This window comes from Oncorhynchus keta, chromosome 9 (genome assembly GCF_023373465.1).
Source record: "Oncorhynchus keta strain PuntledgeMale-10-30-2019 chromosome 9, Oket_V2, whole genome shotgun sequence".
Taxonomy (NCBI): Eukaryota; Metazoa; Chordata; class Actinopteri; order Salmoniformes; family Salmonidae; genus Oncorhynchus; species Oncorhynchus keta.
The window spans coordinates 8,871,356-8,892,038 of record NC_068429.1 but is presented as its reverse complement, the minus strand read 5'-3'; the positions used below and the strand labels follow the sequence as shown (position 1 = coordinate 8,892,038).

The following is a 20,683-nucleotide window of genomic DNA, read 5'->3' as shown; positions in this document are numbered from 1 at the left end:
AACTCCCTTCCATCTTATATACAGTATTACACAGAGACATGAGGGTATGGAACTCCCTTCCATCTTATATACAGTATTACACAGAGACATGAGTTCATGGAACTCCCTTCCATCTTATATACAGTATTATATAGAGACATGAGTTCATGGAACTCCCTTCCATCTTATATACAGTATTATATAGAGACATGAGGGTATGGAACTCCCTTCCATCTTATATACAGTATTATACAGAGACATGAGGGCATGGAACTCCCTTCCATCTTATATACAGTATTATACAGAGACATGAGGGTATGGAACTCCCTTCCATCTTATATACAGTATTATACAGAGACATGAGGGTATGGAACTCCCTTCCATCTTATATACAGTATTATATAGAGACATGAGGGTATGGAACTCCCTTCCATCTTATATACAGTATTATACAGAGACATGAGGGTATGGAACTCCCTTCCATCTTATATACAGTATTATACAGAGACATGAGGGTATGGAACTCCCTTCCATCTTATATACAGTATTATACAGAGACATGAGGGTATGGAACTCCCTTCCATCTTATATACAGTATTATATAGAGACATGAGGGCATGGAACTCCCTTCCATCTTATATACAGTATTATACAGAGACATGAGGGCATGGAACTCCCTTCCATCTTATATACAGTATTATACAGAGACATGAGGGTATGGAACTCCCTTCCATCTTATATACAGTATTATACAGAGACATGAGGGCATGGAACTCCCTTCCATCTTATATACAGTATTATACAGAGACATGAGGGTATGGAACTCCCTTCCATCTTATATACAGTATTATACAGAGACATGAGTTCATGGAACTCCCTTCCATCTTATATACAGTATTATACAGAGACATGAGGGTATGGAACTCCCTTCCATCTTATATACAGTATTATATAGAGACATGAGGGCATGGAACTCCCTTCCATCTTATATACAGTATTATACAGAGACATGAGGGTATGGAACTCCCTTCCATCTTATACAGCGCAAGTGACCAGCAAACCTGGTTTCACAAAACAGACAAAGCAACACCTCACAGCACAACGCTTGTGGTGACCTACTGGTTGTGTGTATGTACTGACATGTGACCTACTGGTTGTGTGTATGTACTGACATGTGACCTACTGGTTGTGTGTATGTGCTGACATGTGACCTACTGGTTGTGTGTATGTACTGACATGTGACCTACTGGTTGTGTGTATGTACTGACATGTGCCCTACTGGTTGTGGTGACCTACTTGTGGTGTGTATGTACTGACATGTGACCTACTGGTTGTGTGTATGTACTGACATGTGACCTACTGGTTGTGTGTATGTGCTGACATGTGACCTACTGGTTGTGTGTATGTACTGACATGTGACCTACTGGTTGTGTGTATGTACTGACATGTGACCTACTGGTTGTGTGTATGTGCTGACATGTGCCCTACTGGTTGTGTGTATGTACTGACATGTGACCTACTGACCTTGTGTGTATGTGCTGACATGTGACCTACTGGTTGTGTGTATGTACTGACATGTGACCTACTGGTTGTGTGTATGTGCTGACATGTGACCTACTGGTTGTGTGTATGTACTGACATGTGACCTACTGGTTGTGTGTATGTGCTGACATGTGACCTACTGGTTGTGTGTATGTACTGACATGTGACCTACTGGTTGTGTGTATGTACTGACATGTGACCTACTGGTTGTGTGTATGTACTGACATGTGCCCTACTGGTTGTGGTGACCTACTTGTGGTGTGTATGTACTGACATGTGACCTACTGGTTGTGTGTATGTACTGACATGTGACCTACTGGTTGTGTGTATGTGCTGACATGTGACCTACTGGTTGTGTGTATGTACTGACATGTGACCTACTGGTTGTGTGTATGTACTGACATGTGACCTACTGGTTGTGTGTATGTACTGACATGTGACCTACTGGTTGTGTGTATGTACTGACATGTGACCTACTTGTGGTGGTGTGTCTGTACTGACATGTGACCTACTGGTTGTGTGTATGTACTGACATGTGACCTACTGGTTGTAGTGACCTACTTGTTGTGTGTATGTACTGACATGTGACCTACTGGTTGTGTGTATGTACTGACATGTGACCTACTGGTTGTGTGTATGTACTGACATGTGACCTACTTGTGGTGTGTCTGTACTGACATGTGACCTACTGGTTGTGTGTATGTACTGACATGTGACCTACTGGTTGTGGTGACCTACTTGTTGTGTGTCTGTACTGACATGTGACCTACTGGTTGTGTGTATGTACTGACATGTGACCTACTGGTTGTGTGTATGTACTGACATGTGACCTACTGGTTGTGTGTATGTACTGACATGTGACCTACTGGTTGTGTGTATGTACTGACATGTGACCTACTTGTGGTGTGTCTGTACTGACATGTGACCTACTGGTTGTGTGTATGTACTGACATGTGACCTACTGGTTGTGTGTATGTACTGACATGTGATATACAGACCTACTGGTTGTGTGTATGTACTGACATGTGACCTACTTGTGGTGTGTATGTACTGACATGTGACCTACTGGTTGTGTGTATGTACTGACATGTGACCTACTGGTTGTGGTGACCTACTTGTGGTGTGTCTGTACTGACATGTGACCTACTGGTTGTGTGTATGTACTGACATGTGACCTACTGGTTGTGTTTATGTACTGACATGTGACCTACTGGTTGTGTGTATGTACTGACATGTGACCTACTGGTTGTGTGTATGTACTGACATGTGACCTACTGGTTGTGGTGACCTACTTGTGGTGTGTCTGTACTGACATGTGACCTACTGGTTGTGTGTATGTACTGACATGTGACCTACTGGTTGTGGTGACCTACTTGTGGTGTGTCTGTACTGACATGTGACCTACTGGTTGTGTGTATGTACTGACATGTGACCTACTGGTTGTGGTGACCTACTTGTGGTGTGTCTGTACTGACATGTGACCTACTGGTTGTGTGTATGTACTGACATGTGACCTACTGGTTGTGGTGACCTACTTGTTGTGTGTATGTACTGACATGTGACCTACTGGTTGTGTGTATGTACTGACATGTGACCTACTGGTTGTGTGTCTGTACTAACATGTGACCTACTGGTTGTGGTGACCTACTTGTTGTGTGTATGTACTGACATGTGACCTACTGGTTGTGTGTATGTACTGACATGTGACCTACTGGTTGTGTGTATGTACTGACATGTGACCTACTTGTGGTGTGTATGTACTGACATGTGACCTACTGGTTGTGTGTATGTACTGACATGTGACCTACTGGTTGTGGTGACCTACTTGTGGTGTGTCTGTACTGACATGTGACCTACTGGTTGTGTGTATGTACTGACATGTGACCTACTGGTTGTGGTGACCTACTTGTTGTGTGTATGTACTGACATGTGACCTACTGGTTGTGTGTATGTACTGACATGTGACCTACTGGTTGTGTGTCTGTACTAACATGTGACCTACTGGTTGTGGTGACCTACTTGTTGTGTGTATGTACTGACATGTGACCTCCTGGTTGTGTGTATGTACTGACATGTGACCTACTGGTTGTGTGTATGTACTGACATGTGACCTACTTGTGGTGTGTATGTACTGACATGTGACCTACTGGTTGTGTGTATGTACTGACATGTGACCTACTGGTTGTGGTGACCTACTTGTGGTGTGTCTGTACTGACATGTGACCTACTGGTTGTGTGTATGTACTGACATGTGACCTACTGGTTGTGTGTATGTACTGACATGTGACCTACTGGTTGTGTGTATGTACTGACATGTGACCTACTGGTTGTGTGTATGTACTGACATGTGACCTACTGGTTGTGGTGACCTACTTGTGGTGTGTCTGTACTGACATGTGACCTACTGGTTGTGTGTATGTACTGACATGTGACCTACTGGTTGTGTGTATGTACTGACATGTGACCTACTGGTTGTGGTGACCTACTTGTTGTGTGTATGTACTGACATGTGACCTACTGGTTGTGTGTATGTACTGACATGTGACCTACTGGTTGTGTGTCTGTACTAACATGTGACCTACTGGTTGTGGTGACCTACTTGTTGTGTGTATGTACTGACATGTGACCTACTGGTTGTGTGTATGTACTGACATGTGACCTACTGGTTGTGGTGACCTACTGGTTGTGTGTATGTACTGACATGTGCCCTACTGGTTGTGTGTATGTACTGACATGTGACCTACTGGTTGTGGTGACCTACTGGTTGTGTGTATGTACTGACATGTGACCTACTGGTTGTGTGTATGTACTGACATGTGACCTACTGGTTGTGGTGACCGACTGGTTGTGTGTATGTACTGACATGTGACCTACTGGTTGTGGTGACCTACTGGTTGTGTGTATGTACTGACATGTGACCTACTGGTTGTGGTGACCTACTAGTTGTGTGTATGTACTGACATGTGACCTACTGGTTGTGTGTATGTACTGACATGTGACCTACTGGTTGTGTGTATGTACTGACATGTGACCTACTTGTGGTGTGTCTGTACTAACATGTGACCTACTCGTTGTGTGTATGTACTGACATGTGCCCTACTGGTTGTGGTGACCTACTGGTTGTGTGTATGTACTGACATGTGACCTACTGGTTGTGTGTATGTACTGACATGTGACCTACTGGTTGTGTGTATGTACTGACATGTGACCTACTGGTTGTGGTGACCTACTTGTGGTGTGTGTCTGTACTGACATGTGACCTACTGGTTGTGTGTATGTACTGACATGTGACCTACTGGTTGTGTGTATGTACTGACATGTGACCTACTGGTTGTGGTGACCTACTGGTTGTGTGTATGTACTGACATGTGACCTACTTGTGGTGTGTATGTACTGACATGTGACCTACTGGTTGTGTGTATGTACTGACATGTGACCTACTGGTTGTGGTGACCTACTTGTGGTGTGTCTGTACTGACATGTGACCTACTGGTTGTGTGTATGTACTGACATGTGACCTACTGGTTGTGTGTATGTACTGACATGTGACCTACTGGTTGTGGTGACCTACTGGTTGTGTGTATGTACTGACATGTGACCTACTGGTTGTGGTGACCGACTGGTTGTGTGTATGTACTGACATGTGACCTACTGGTTGTGGTGACCTACTTGTTGTGTGTATGTACTGACATGTGCCCTACTGGTTGTGTGTATGTACTGACATGTGACCTACTGGTTGTGGTGATCTACTGGTTGTGTGTATGTACTGACATGTGACCTACTGGTTGTGTGTATGTACTGACATGTGACCTACTGGTTGTGGTGACCTACTGGTTGTGTGTATGTACTGACATGTGACCTACTGGTTGTGGTGACCTACTGGTTGTGTGTATGTACTGACATGTGACCTACTGGTTGTGGTGACCTACTGGTTGTGTGTATGTACTGACATGTGACCTACTGGTTGTGGTGACCTACTTGTTGTGTGTATGTACTGACATGTGACCTACTGGTTGTGTGTATGTACTGACATGTGACCTACTGGTTGTGTGTATGTACTGACATGTGACCTACTTGTGGTGTGTCTGTACTAACATGTGACCTACTCATTGTGTGTATGTACTGACATGTGACCTACTGGTTGTGGTGACCTACTTGTTGTGTGTATGTACTGACATGTGCCCTACTGGTTGTGTGTATGTACTGACATGTGACCTACTGGTTGTGGTGACCTACTGGTTGTGTGTATGTACTGACATGTGACCTACTGGTTGTGTGTATGTACTGACATGTGACCTACTTGTGGTGTGTATGTACTGACATGTGACCTACTTGTGGTGTGTCTGTACTGACATGTGACCTACTTGTGGTGTGTCTGTACTGACATGTGACCTACTGGTTGTGTGTATGTACTGACATGTGACCTACTGGTTGTGGTGACCTACTTGTTGTGTGTATGTTCTGACATGTGACCTACTGGTTGTGTGTATGTTCTGACATGTGACCTACTGGTTGTGTGTATGTACTGACATGTGACCTACTGGTTGTGGTGACCCCTTGTGGTGTGTCTGTACTGACATGTGACCTACTGGTTGTGTGTCTGTACTGACATGTGACCTACTTGTTGTGTGTATGTACTGGCATGTGACCTACTGGTTGTGTGTATGTACTGACATGTGACCTACTGGTTGTGTGTCTGTACTGACATGTGACCTATTTGTGGTGTGTCTGTACTAACATGTGACCTACTCGTTGTGTGTACGTACTGACATGTGACCTACTGGTTGTGGTGACCTACTTGTTGTGTGTATGTACTGACATGTGACCTACTGGTTGTGTGTATGTACTGACATGTGACCTACTGGTTGTAGTGACCTACTGGTTGTGTGTATGTACTGACATGTGCCCTACTGGTTGTGTGTATGTACTGACATGTGACCTACTGGTTGTGGTGACCTACTGGATGTGTGTATGTACTGACATGTGACCTACTGGTTGTGTGTATGTACTGACATGTGACCTACTGGTTGTGGTGACCTACTGGTTGTGTGTATGTACTGACATGTGACCTACTGGTTGTGTGTATGTGCTGACATGTGACCTACTGGTTGTGTGTATGTACTGACATGTGACCTACTGGTTGTGTGTATGTACTGACATGTGACCTACTGGTTGTGTGTATGTACTGACATGTGCCCTACTGGTTGTGGTGACCTACTTGTGGTGTGTATGTACTGACATGTGACCTACTGGTTGTGTGTATGTACTGACATGTGACCTACTGGTTGTGTGTATGTGCTGACATGTGACCTACTGGTTGTGTGTATGTACTGACATGTGACCTACTGGTTGTGTGTATGTACTGACATGTGACCTACTGGTTGTGTGTATGTGCTGACATGTGCCCTACTGGTTGTGTGTATGTACTGACATGTGACCTACTGGTTGTGTGTATGTGCTGACATGTGACCTACTGGTTGTGTGTATGTACTGACATGTGACCTACTGGTTGTGTGTATGTGCTGACATGTGACCTACTGGTTGTGTGTATGTACTGACATGTGACCTACTGGTTGTGTGTATGTGCTGACATGTGACCTACTGGTTGTGTGTATGTACTGACATGTGACCTACTGGTTGTGTGTATGTACTGACATGTGACCTACTGGTTGTGTGTATGTACTGACATGTGCCCTACTGGTTGTGGTGACCTACTTGTGGTGTGTATGTACTGACATGTGACCTACTGGTTGTGTGTATGTACTGACATGTGACCTACTGGTTGTGTGTATGTGCTGACATGTGACCTACTGGTTGTGTGTATGTACTGACATGTGACCTACTGGTTGTGTGTATGTACTGACATGTGACCTACTGGTTGTGTGTATGTACTGACATGTGACCTACTGGTTGTGTGTATGTACTGACATGTGACCTACTTGTGGTGTGTCTGTACTGACATGTGACCTACTGGTTGTGTGTATGTACTGACATGTGACCTACTGGTTGTAGTGACCTACTTGTTGTGTGTATGTACTGACATGTGACCTACTGGTTGTGTGTATGTACTGACATGTGACCTACTGGTTGTGTGTATGTACTGACATGTGACCTACTTGTGGTGTGTCTGTACTGACATGTGACCTACTGGTTGTGTGTATGTACTGACATGTGACCTACTGGTTGTGGTGACCTACTTGTTGTGTGTATGTACTGACATGTGACCTACTGGTTGTGTGTATGTACTGACATGTGACCTACTGGTTGTGTGTATGTACTGACATGTGACCTACTGGTTGTGTGTATGTACTGACATGTGACCTACTGGTTGTGTGTATGTACTGACATGTGACCTACTTGTGGTGTGTCTGTACTGACATGTGACCTACTGGTTGTGTGTATGTACTGACATGTGACCTACTGGTTGTAGTGACCTACTTGTTGTGTGTATGTACTGACATGTGACCTACTGGTTGTGTGTATGTACTGACATGTGACCTACTGGTTGTGTGTATGTACTGACATGTGACCTACTTGTGGTGTGTCTGTACTGACATGTGACCTACTGGTTGTGTGTATGTACTGACATGTGACCTACTGGTTGTGGTGACCTACTTGTTGTGTGTATGTACTGACATGTGACCTACTGGTTGTGTGTATGTACTGACATGTGACCTACTGGTTGTGTGTATGTACTGACATGTGACCTACTGGTTGTGTGTATGTACTGACATGTGACCTACTGGTTGTGTGTATGTACTGACATGTGACCTACTTGTGGTGTGTCTGTACTGACATGTGACCTACTGGTTGTGTGTATGTACTGACATGTGACCTACTGGTTGTAGTGACCTACTTGTTGTGTGTATGTACTGACATGTGACCTACTGGTTGTGTGTATGTACTGACATGTGACCTACTGGTTGTGTGTATGTACTGACATGTGACCTACTTGTGGTGTGTCTGTACTGACATGTGACCTACTGGTTGTGTGTATGTACTGACATGTGACCTACTGGTTGTGGTGACCTACTTGTTGTGTGTATGTACTGACATGTGACCTACTGGTTGTGTGTATGTACTGACATGTGACCTACTGGTTGTGTGTATGTACTGACATGTGACCTACTGGTTGTGTGTATGTACTGACATGTGACCTACTGGTTGTGTGTATGTACTGACATGTGACCTACTTGTGGTGTGTATGTACTGACATGTGACCTACTGGTTGTGTGTATGTACTGACATGTGACCTACTGGTTGTGGTGACCTACTTGTGGTGTGTCTGTACTGACATGTGACCTACTGGTTGTGTGTATGTACTGACATGTGACCTACTGGTTGTGTGTATGTACTGACATGTGACCTACTGGTTGTGTGTATGTACTGACATGTGACCTACTGGTTGTGTGTATGTACTGACATGTGACCTACTGGTTGTGGTGACCTACTTGTGGTGTGTCTGTACTGACATGTGACCTACTGGTTGTGTGTATGTACTGACATGTGACCTACTGGTTGTGGTGACCTACTTGTGGTGTGTCTGTACTGACATGTGACCTACTGGTTGTGTGTATGTACTGACATGTGACCTACTTGTGGTGTGTCTGTACTGACATGTGACCTACTGGTTGTGTGTATGTACTGACATGTGACCTACTGGTTGTGGTGACCTACTTGTTGTGTGTATGTACTGACATGTGACCTACTGGTTGTGTGTATGTACTGACATGTGACCTACTGGTTGTGTGTCTGTACTAACATGTGACCTACTGGTTGTGGTGACCTACTTGTTGTGTGTATGTACTGACATGTGACCTACTGGTTGTGTGTATGTACTGACATGTGACCTACTGGTTGTGTGTATGTACTGACATGTGACCTACTTGTGGTGTGTATGTACTGACATGTGACCTACTGGTTGTGTGTATGTACTGACATGTGACCTACTGGTTGTGGTGACCTACTTGTGGTGTGTCTGTACTGACATGTGACCTACTGGTTGTGTGTATGTACTGACATGTGACCTACTGGTTGTGGTGACCTACTTGTTGTGTGTATGTACTGACATGTGACCTACTGGTTGTGTGTATGTACTGACATGTGACCTACTGGTTGTGTGTCTGTACTAACATGTGACCTACTGGTTGTGGTGACCTACTTGTTGTGTGTATGTACTGACATGTGACCTACTGGTTGTGTGTATGTACTGACATGTGACCTACTGGTTGTGTGTATGTACTGACATGTGACCTACTTGTGGTGTGTATGTACTGACATGTGACCTACTGGTTGTGTGTATGTACTGACATGTGACCTACTGGTTGTGGTGACCTACTTGTGGTGTGTCTGTACTGACATGTGACCTACTGGTTGTGTGTATGTACTGACATGTGACCTACTGGTTGTGTGTATGTACTGACATGTGACCTACTGGTTGTGTGTATGTACTGACATGTGACCTACTGGTTGTGTGTATGTACTGACATGTGACCTACTGGTTGTGGTGACCTACTTGTGGTGTGTCTGTACTGACATGTGACCTACTGGTTGTGTGTATGTACTGACATGTGACCTACTGGTTGTGTGTATGTACTGACATGTGACCTACTGGTTGTGGTGACCTACTTGTTGTGTGTATGTACTGACATGTGACCTACTGGTTGTGTGTATGTACTGACATGTGACCTACTGGTTGTGTGTCTGTACTAACATGTGACCTACTGGTTGTGGTGACCTACTTGTTGTGTGTATGTACTGACATGTGACCTACTGGTTGTGTGTATGTACTGACATGTGACCTACTGGTTGTGGTGACCTACTGGTTGTGTGTATGTACTGACATGTGCCCTACTGGTTGTGTGTATGTACTGACATGTGACCTACTGGTTGTGGTGACCTACTGGTTGTGTGTATGTACTGACATGTGACCTACTGGTTGTGTGTATGTACTGACATGTGACCTACTGGTTGTGGTGACCGACTGGTTGTGTGTATGTACTGACATGTGACCTACTGGTTGTGGTGACCTACTGGTTGTGTGTATGTACTGACATGTGACCTACTGGTTGTGGTGACCTACTAGTTGTGTGTATGTACTGACATGTGACCTACTGGTTGTGTGTATGTACTGACATGTGACCTACTGGTTGTGTGTATGTACTGACATGTGACCTACTTGTGGTGTGTCTGTACTAACATGTGACCTACTCGTTGTGTGTATGTACTGACATGTGCCCTACTGGTTGTGGTGACCTACTGGTTGTGTGTATGTACTGACATGTGACCTACTGGTTGTGTGTATGTACTGACATGTGACCTACTGGTTGTGTGTATGTACTGACATGTGACCTACTGGTTGTGTGTATGTACTGACATGTGACCTACTGGTTGTGGTGACCTACTTGTGGTGTGTCTGTACTGACATGTGACCTACTGGTTGTGTGTATGTACTGACATGTGACCTACTGGTTGTGTGTATGTACTGACATGTGACCTACTGGTTGTGGTGACCTACTGGTTGTGTGTATGTACTGACATGTGACCTACTTGTGGTGTGTATGTACTGACATGTGACCTACTGGTTGTGTGTATGTACTGACATGTGACCTACTGGTTGTGGTGACCTACTTGTGGTGTGTCTGTACTGACATGTGACCTACTGGTTGTGTGTATGTACTGACATGTGACCTACTGGTTGTGTGTATGTACTGACATGTGACCTACTGGTTGTGGTGACCTACTGGTTGTGTGTATGTACTGACATGTGACCTACTGGTTGTGGTGACCGACTGGTTGTGTGTATGTACTGACATGTGACCTACTGGTTGTGGTGACCTACTTGTTGTGTGTATGTACTGACATGTGCCCTACTGGTTGTGTGTATGTACTGACATGTGACCTACTGGTTGTGGTGATCTACTGGTTGTGTGTATGTACTGACATGTGACCTACTGGTTGTGTGTATGTACTGACATGTGACCTACTGGTTGTGGTGACCTACTGGTTGTGTGTGTATGTACTGACATGTGACCTACTGGTTGTGGTGACCTACTGGTTGTGTGTATGTACTGACATGTGACCTACTGGTTGTGGTGACCTACTGGTTGTGTGTATGTACTGACATGTGACCTACTGGTTGTGGTGACCTACTTGTTGTGTGTATGTACTGACATGTGACCTACTGGTTGTGTGTATGTACTGACATGTGACCTACTGGTTGTGTGTATGTACTGACATGTGACCTACTTGTGGTGTGTCTGTACTAACATGTGACCTACTCATTGTGTGTATGTACTGACATGTGACCTACTGGTTGTGGTGACCTACTTGTTGTGTGTATGTACTGACATGTGCCCTACTGGTTGTGTGTATGTACTGACATGTGACCTACTGGTTGTGTGTATGTACTGACATGTGACCTACTGGTTGTGTGTATGTACTGACATGTGACCTACTTGTGGTGTGTATGTACTGACATGTGACCTACTTGTGGTGTGTCTGTACTGACATGTGACCTACTTGTGGTGTGTCTGTACTGACATGTGACCTACTGGTTGTGTGTATGTACTGACATGTGACCTACTGGTTGTGGTGACCTACTTGTTGTGTGTATGTACTGACATGTGACCTACTGGTTGTGTGTATGTTCTGACATGTGACCTACTGGTTGTGTGTATGTACTGACATGTGACCTACTGGTTGTGGTGACCTACTGGTTGTGTGTCTGTACTGACATGTGACCTACTTGTTGTGTGTATGTACTGGCATGTGACCTACTGGTTGCGTGTATGTACTGACATGTGACCTACTGGTTGTGTGTCTGTACTGACATGTGACCTACTTGTGGTGTGTCTGTACTAACATGTGACCTACTCGTTGTGTGTACGTACTGACATGTGACCTACTGGTTGTGGTGACCTACTTGTTGTGTGTATGTACTGACATGTGACCTACTGGTTGTGTGTATGTACTGACATGTGACCTACTGGTTGTAGTGACCTACTGGTTGTGTGGTATGTACTGACATGTGCCCTACTGGTTGTGTGTATGTACTGACATGTGACCTACTGGTTGTGGTGACCTACTGGATGTGTGTATGTACTGACATGTGACCTACTGGTTGTGTGTATGTACTGACATGTGACCTACTGGTTGTGGTGACCTACTGGTTGTGTGTATGTACTGACATGTGACCTACTGGTTGTGGTGACCGACTGGTTGTGTGTATGTACTGACATGTGACCTACTGGTTGTGGTGATCTACTGGTTGTGTGTATGTACTGACATGTGACCTACTGGTTGTGTGTATGTACTGACATGTGACCTACTGGTTGTGGTGACCTACTGGTTGTGTGTATGTACTGACATGTGACCTACTGGTTGTGGTGACCGACTGGTTGTGTGTATGTACTGACATGTGACCTACTGGTTGTGGTGACCTACTGGTTGTGTGTATGTACTGATATGTGACCTACTGGTTGTGGTGACCTACTTGTTGTGTGTATGTACTGACATGTGACCTACTTGTGGTGTGTCTGTACTGACATGTGACCTACTTGTGGTGTGTCTGTACTGACATGTGACCTACTGGTTGTGTGTATGTACTGACATGTGACCTACTGGTTGTGGTGACCTACTTGTTGTGTGTATGTACTGACATGTGACCTACTGGTTGTGTGTATGTTCTGACATGTGACCTACTGGTTGTGTGTATGTACTGACATGTGACCTACTGGTTGTGGTGACCTACTTGTGGTGTGTCTGTACTGACATGTGACCTACTGGTTGTGTGTCTGTACTGACATGTGACCTACTTGTTGTGTGTATGTACTGGCATGTGACCTACTGGTTGTGTGTATGTACTGACATGTGACCTACTGGTTGTGTGTCTGTACTGACATGTGACCTACTTGTGGTGTGTCTGTACTAACATGTGACCTACTCGTTGTGTGTACGTACTGACATGTGACCTACTGGTTGTGGTGACCTACTTGTTGTGTGTATGTACTGACATGTGACCTACTGGTTGTGTGTATGTACTGACATGTGACCTACTGGTTGTGGTGACCGACTGGTTGTGTGTATGTACTGACATGTGACCTACTGGTTGTGGTGACCTACTGGTTGTGTGTATGTACTGATATGTGACCTACTGGTTGTGGTGACCTACTTGTTGTGTGTATGTACTGACATGTGACCTACTTGTGGTGTGTCTGTACTGACATGTGACCTACTTGTGGTGTGTCTGTACTGACATGTGACCTACTGGTTGTGTGTATGTACTGACATGTGACCTACTGGTTGTGGTGACCTACTTGTTGTGTGTATGTACTGACATGTGACCTACTGGTTGTGTGTATGTTCTGACATGTGACCTACTGGTTGTGTGTATGTACTGACATGTGACCTACTGGTTGTGGTGACCTACTTGTGGTGTGTCTGTACTGACATGTGACCTACTGGTTGTGTGTCTGTACTGACATGTGACCTACTTGTTGTGTGTATGTACTGGCATGTGACCTACTGGTTGTGTGTATGTACTGACATGTGACCTACTGGTTGTGTGTCTGTACTGACATGTGACCTACTTGTGGTGTGTCTGTACTAACATGTGACCTACTCGTTGTGTGTACGTACTGACATGTGACCTACTGGTTGTGGTGACCTACTTGTTGTGTGTATGTACTGACATGTGACCTACTGGTTGTGTGTATGTACTGACATGTGACCTACTGGTTGTAGTGACCTACTGGTTGTGTGTATGTACTGACATGTGCCCTACTGGTTGTGTGTATGTACTGACATGTGACCTACTGGTTGTGGTGACCTACTGGATGTGTGTATGTACTGACATGTGACCTACTGGTTGTGTGTATGTACTGACATGTGACCTACTGGTTGTGGTGACCTACTGGTTGTGTGTATGTACTGACATGTGACCTACTGGTTGTGGTGACCGACTGGTTGTGTGTATGTACTGACATGTGACCTACTGGTTGTGGTGATCTACTGGTTGTGTGTATGTACTGACATGTGACCTACTGGTTGTGTGTATGTACTGACATGTGACCTACTGGTTGTGGTGACCTACTGGTTGTGTGTATGTACTGACATGTGACCTACTGGTTGTGGTGACCGACTGGTTGTGTGTATGTACTGACATATGACCTACTGGTTGTGGTGACCTACTGGTTGTGTGTATGTACTGATATGTGACCTACTGGTTGTGGTGACCTACTTGTTGTGTGTATGTACTGACATGTGACCTACTGGTTGTGTGTATGTACTGACATGTGACCTACTGGTTGTGTGTATGTACTGACATGTGACCTACTTGTGGTGTGTCTGTACTAACATGTGACCTACTCGTTGTGTGTATGTACTGACATGTGACCTACTGGTTGTGGTGACCTCCTTGTTGTGTGTATGTACTGACATGTGCCCTACTGGTTGTGTGTATGTACTGACATGTGACCTACTGGTTGTGGTGACCTACTGGTTGTGTGTATGTACTGACATGTGACCTACTGGTTGTGTGTATGTACTGACATGTGACCTACTTGTGGTGTGTATGTACTGACATGTGACCTACTGGTTGTGTGTATGTACTGACATGTGACCTACTGGTTGTGGTGACCTACTTGTGGTGTGTCTGTACTGACATGTGACCTACTGGTTGTGTGTATGTACTGACATGTGACCTACTGGTTGTGTGTATGTACTGACATGTGACCTACTGGTTGTGTGTATGTACTGACATGTGACCTACTGGTTGTGGTGACCTACTTGTGGTGTGTCTGTACTGACATGTGACCTACTGGTTGTGTGTCTGTACTGACATGTGACCTACTTGTTGTGTGTATGTACTGACATGTGACCTACTGGTTGTGGTGACCTTCTTGTGGTGTGTCTGTACTAACATGTGACCTACTCGTTGTGTGTACGTACTGACATGTGACCTACTGGTTGTGGTGACCTACTGGATGTGTGTATGTACTGACATGTGACCTACTGGTTGTGTGTATGTACTGACATGTGACCTACTGGTTGTGGTGACCTACTGGTTGTGTGTATGTACTGACATGTGACCTACTGGTTGTGTGTATGTACTGACATGTGACCTACTGGTTGTGGTGACCTACTGGTTGTGTGTATGTACTGACATGTGACCTACTGGTTGTGGTGACCGACTGGTTGTGTGTATGTACTGACATGTGACCTACTGGTTGTGTGTATGTACTGACATGTGACCTACTGGTTGTGGTGACCTACTGGTTGTGTGTATGTACTGACATGTGACCTACTGGTTGTGTGTATGTACTGACATGTGACCTACTTGTGGTGTGTCTGTACTAACATGTGACCTACTCGTTGTGTGTATGTACTGACATGTGACCTACTGGTTGTGGTGACCTACTTGTTGTGTGTATGTACTGACATGTGACCTACTGGTTGTGTGTATGTTCTGACATGTGACCTACTGGTTGTGTGTATGTACTGACATGTGACCTACTGGTTGTGGTGACCTACTTGTGGTGTGTCTGTACTGACATGTGACCTACTGGTTGTGTGTCTGTACTGACATGTGACCTACTTGTTGTGTGTATGTACTGGCATGTGACCTACTGGTTGTGTGTATGTACTGACATGTGACCTACTGGTTGTGTGTCTGTACTGACATGTGACCTACTTGTGGTGTGTCTGTACTAACATGTGACCTACTCGTTGTGTGTACGTACTGACATGTGACCTACTGGTTGTGGTGACCTACTTGTTGTGTGTATGTACTGACATGTGACCTACTGGTTGTGTGTATGTACTGACATGTGACCTACTGGTTGTGGTGACCGACTGGTTGTGTGTATGTACTGACATGTGACCTACTGGTTGTGGTGACCTACTGGTTGTGTGTATGTACTGATATGTGACCTACTGGTTGTGGTGACCTACTTGTTGTGTGTATGTACTGACATGTGACCTACTTGTGGTGTGTCTGTACTGACATGTGACCTACTTGTGGTGTGTCTGTACTGACATGTGACCTACTGGTTGTGTGTATGTACTGACATGTGACCTACTGGTTGTGGTGACCTACTTGTTGTGTGTATGTACTGACATGTGACCTACTGGTTGTGTGTATGTTCTGACATGTGACCTACTGGTTGTGTGTATGTACTGACATGTGACCTACTGGTTGTGGTGACCTACTTGTGGTGTGTCTGTACTGACATGTGACCTACTGGTTGTGTGTCTGTACTGACATGTGACCTACTTGTTGTGTGTATGTACTGGCATGTGACCTACTGGTTGTGTGTATGTACTGACATGTGACCTACTGGTTGTGTGTCTGTACTGACATGTGACCTACTTGTGGTGTGTCTGTACTAACATGTGACCTACTCGTTGTGTGTACGTACTGACATGTGACCTACTGGTTGTGGTGACCTACTTGTTGTGTGTATGTACTGACATGTGACCTACTGGTTGTGTGTATGTACTGACATGTGACCTACTGGTTGTAGTGACCTACTGGTTGTGTGTATGTACTGACATGTGCCCTACTGGTTGTGTGTATGTACTGACATGTGACCTACTGGTTGTGGTGACCTACTGGATGTGTGTATGTACTGACATGTGACCTACTGGTTGTGTGTATGTACTGACATGTGACCTACTGGTTGTGGTGACCTACTGGTTGTGTGTATGTACTGACATGTGACCTACTGGTTGTGGTGACCGACTGGTTGTGTGTATGTACTGACATGTGACCTACTGGTTGTGGTGATCTACTGGTTGTGTGTATGTACTGACATGTGACCTACTGGTTGTGTGTATGTACTGACATGTGACCTACTGGTTGTGGTGACCTACTGGTTGTGTGTATGTACTGACATGTGACCTACTGGTTGTGGTGACCGACTGGTTGTGTGTATGTACTGACATATGACCTACTGGTTGTGGTGACCTACTGGTTGTGTGTATGTACTGATATGTGACCTACTGGTTGTGGTGACCTACTTGTTGTGTGTATGTACTGACATGTGACCTACTGGTTGTGTGTATGTACTGACATGTGACCTACTGGTTGTGTGTATGTACTGACATGTGACCTACTTGTGGTGTGTCTGTACTAACATGTGACCTACTCGTTGTGTGTATGTACTGACATGTGACCTACTGGTTGTGGTGACCTCCTTGTTGTGTGTATGTACTGACATGTGCCCTACTGGTTGTGTGTATGTACTGACATGTGACCTACTGGTTGTGGTGACCTACTGGTTGTGTGTATGTACTGACATGTGACCTACTGGTTGTGTGTATGTACTGACATGTGACCTACTTGTGGTGTGTATGTACTGACATGTGACCTACTGGTTGTGTGTATGTACTGACATGTGACCTACTGGTTGTGGTGACCTACTTGTGGTGTGTCTGTACTGACATGTGACCTACTGGTTGTGTGTATGTACTGACATGTGACCTACTGGTTGTGTGTATGTACTGACATGTGACCTACTGGTTGTGTGTATGTACTGACATGTGACCTACTGGTTGTGGTGACCTACTTGTGGTGTGTCTGTACTGACATGTGACCTACTGGTTGTGTGTCTGTACTGACATGTGACCTACTTGTTGTGTGTATGTACTGACATGTGACCTACTGGTTGTGGTGACCTTCTTGTGGTGTGTCTGTACTAACATGTGACCTACTGTTGTGTGTACTGTACTGACATGTGACCTACTGGTTGTGGTGACCTACTTGTTGTGTGTATGTACTGACATGTGACCTACTGGTTGTGTGTATGTACTGACATGTGACCTACTGGTTGTACCTACTGGTTGTGTGTATGTACTGACATGTGCCCTACTGGTTGTGTGTATGTACTGACATGTGACCTACTGGTTGTGGTGACCTACTGGATGTGTGTATGTACTGACATGTGACCTACTGGTTGTGTGTATGTACTGACATGTGACCTACTGGTTGTGGTGACCTACTGGTTGTGTGTATGTACTGACATGTGACCTACTGGTTGTGGTGACCGACTGGTTGTGTGTATGTACTGACATGTGACCTACTGGTTGTGGTGACCTACTTGTTGTGTGTATGTACTGACATGTGCCCTACTGGTTGTGTGTATGTACTGACATGTGACCTACTGGTTGTGGTGATCTACTGGTTGTGTGTATGTACTGACATGTGACCTACTGGTTGTGTGTATGTACTGACATGTGACCTACTGGTTGTGGTGACCTACTGGTTGTGTGTATGTACTGACATGTGACCTACTGGTTGTGGTGACCTATTGGTTGTGTGTATGTACTGACATGTGACCTACTGGTTGTGGTGACCTACTGGTTGTGTGTATGTACTGACATGTGACCTACTGGTTGTGGTGACCTACTTGTTGTGTGTATGTACTGACATGTGACCTACTGGTTGTGTGTATGTACTGACATGTGACCTACTGGTTGTGTGTATGTACTGACATGTGACCTACTCATTGTGTGTATGTACTGACATGTGACCTACTGGTTGTGGTGACCTACTTGTTGTGTGTATGTACTGACATGTGCCCTACTGGTTGTGTGTATGTACTGACATGTGACCTACTGGTTGTGGTGACCTACTGGTTGTGTGTATGTACTGACATGTGACCTACTGGTTGTGTGTATGTACTGACATGTGACCTACTTGTGGTGTGTATGTACTGACATGTGACCTACTTGTGGTGTGTCTGTACTGACATGTGACCTACTGGTTGTGTGTATGTACTGACATGTGACCTACTGGTTGTGGTGACCTACTTGTTGTGTGTATGTACTGACATGTGACCTACTGGTTGTGTGTATGTTCTGACATGTGACCTACTGGTTGTGTGTATGTACTGACATGTGACCTACTGGTTGTGTGTATGTACTGACATGTGACCTACTTGTGGTGTGTATGTACTGACATGTGACCTACTTGTGGTGTGTCTGTACTGACATGTGACCTACTTGTGGTGTGTCTGTACTGACATGTGACCTACTGGTTGTGTGTATGTACTGACATGTGACCTACTGGTTGTGGTGACCTACTTGTTGTGTGTATGTTCTGACATGTGACCTACTGGTTGTGTGTATGTACTGACATGTGACCTACTGGTTGTGGTGACCTACTTGTGGTGTGTCTGTACTGACATGTGACCTACTGGTTGTGTGTCTGTACTGACATGTGACCTACTTGTTGTGTGTATGTACTGGCATGTGACCTACTGGTTGTGTGTATGTACTGACATGTGACCTACTGGTTGTGTGTCTGTACTGACATGTGACCTACTTGTGGTGTGTCTGTACTAACATGTGACCTACTCGTTGTGTGTACGTACTGACATGTGACCTACTGGTTGTGGTGACCTACTTGTTGTGTGTATGTACTGACATGTGACCTACTGGTTGTGTGTATGTACTGACATGTGACCTACTGGTTGTGTGTATGTACTGACATGTGCCCTACTGGTTGTGTGTATGTACTGACATGTGACCTACTGGTTGTGGTGACCTACTGGATGTGTGTATGTACTGACATGTGACCTACTGGTTGTGTGTATGTACTGACATGTGACCTACTGGTTGTGGTGACCTACTGGTTGTGTGTATGTACTGACATGTGACCTACTGGTTGTGGTGACCGACTGGTTGTGTGTATGTACTGACATGTGACCTACTGGTTGTGGTGACCTACTGGTTGTGTGTATGTACTGATATGTGACCTACTGGTTGTGGTGACCTACTTGTTGTGTGTATGTACTGACATGTGACCTACTGGTTGTGTGTATGTACTGACATGTGACCTACTGGTTGTGTGTATGTACTGACATGTGACCTACTTGTGGTGTGTCTGTACTAACATGTGACCTACTCGTTGTGTGTATGTACTGACATGTGACCTACTGGTTGTGGTGACCTACTTGTTGTGTGTATGTACTGACATGTGCCCTACTGGTTGTGTGTATGTACTGACATGTGACCTACTGGTTGTGGTGACCTACTGGTTGTGTGTATGTACTGACATGTGACCTACTGGTTGTGTGTATGTACTGACATATGACCTACTTGTGGTGTGTATGTACTGACATGTGACCTACTGGTTGTGTGTATGTACTGACATGTGACC

At 45.0% G+C, this 20,683-nt stretch overlaps 1 protein-coding gene and 1 long non-coding RNA gene across 11 annotated transcripts in view; one reads left to right on the top strand and one right to left on the bottom strand.

Annotated features, from left to right (window-relative positions):
- Positions 1-20,683, top strand: part of LOC118373458 (fibrillin-2) — a 299,186-nt gene that overhangs the window by 232,816 nt on the left and 45,687 nt on the right. The gene's annotated exons all lie outside the window — the stretch shown is intronic.
- On the bottom strand, positions 1,952-8,927 carry LOC127931710 (uncharacterized). Of its 10 annotated transcripts, none has more exons than XR_008142591.1 (4): positions 8,551-8,927; positions 8,133-8,292; positions 7,715-7,874; positions 1,952-1,994 (listed from the first exon to the last, which is right to left on the bottom strand). It is a non-coding gene; the product is annotated as an uncharacterized LOC127931710 (long non-coding RNA). The 10 variants fall into 10 exon arrangements; XR_008142590.1 differs by lacking the exon at positions 1,952-1,994 and adding an exon at positions 2,132-2,174; XR_008142589.1 differs by lacking the exon at positions 1,952-1,994 and adding an exon at positions 2,373-2,415.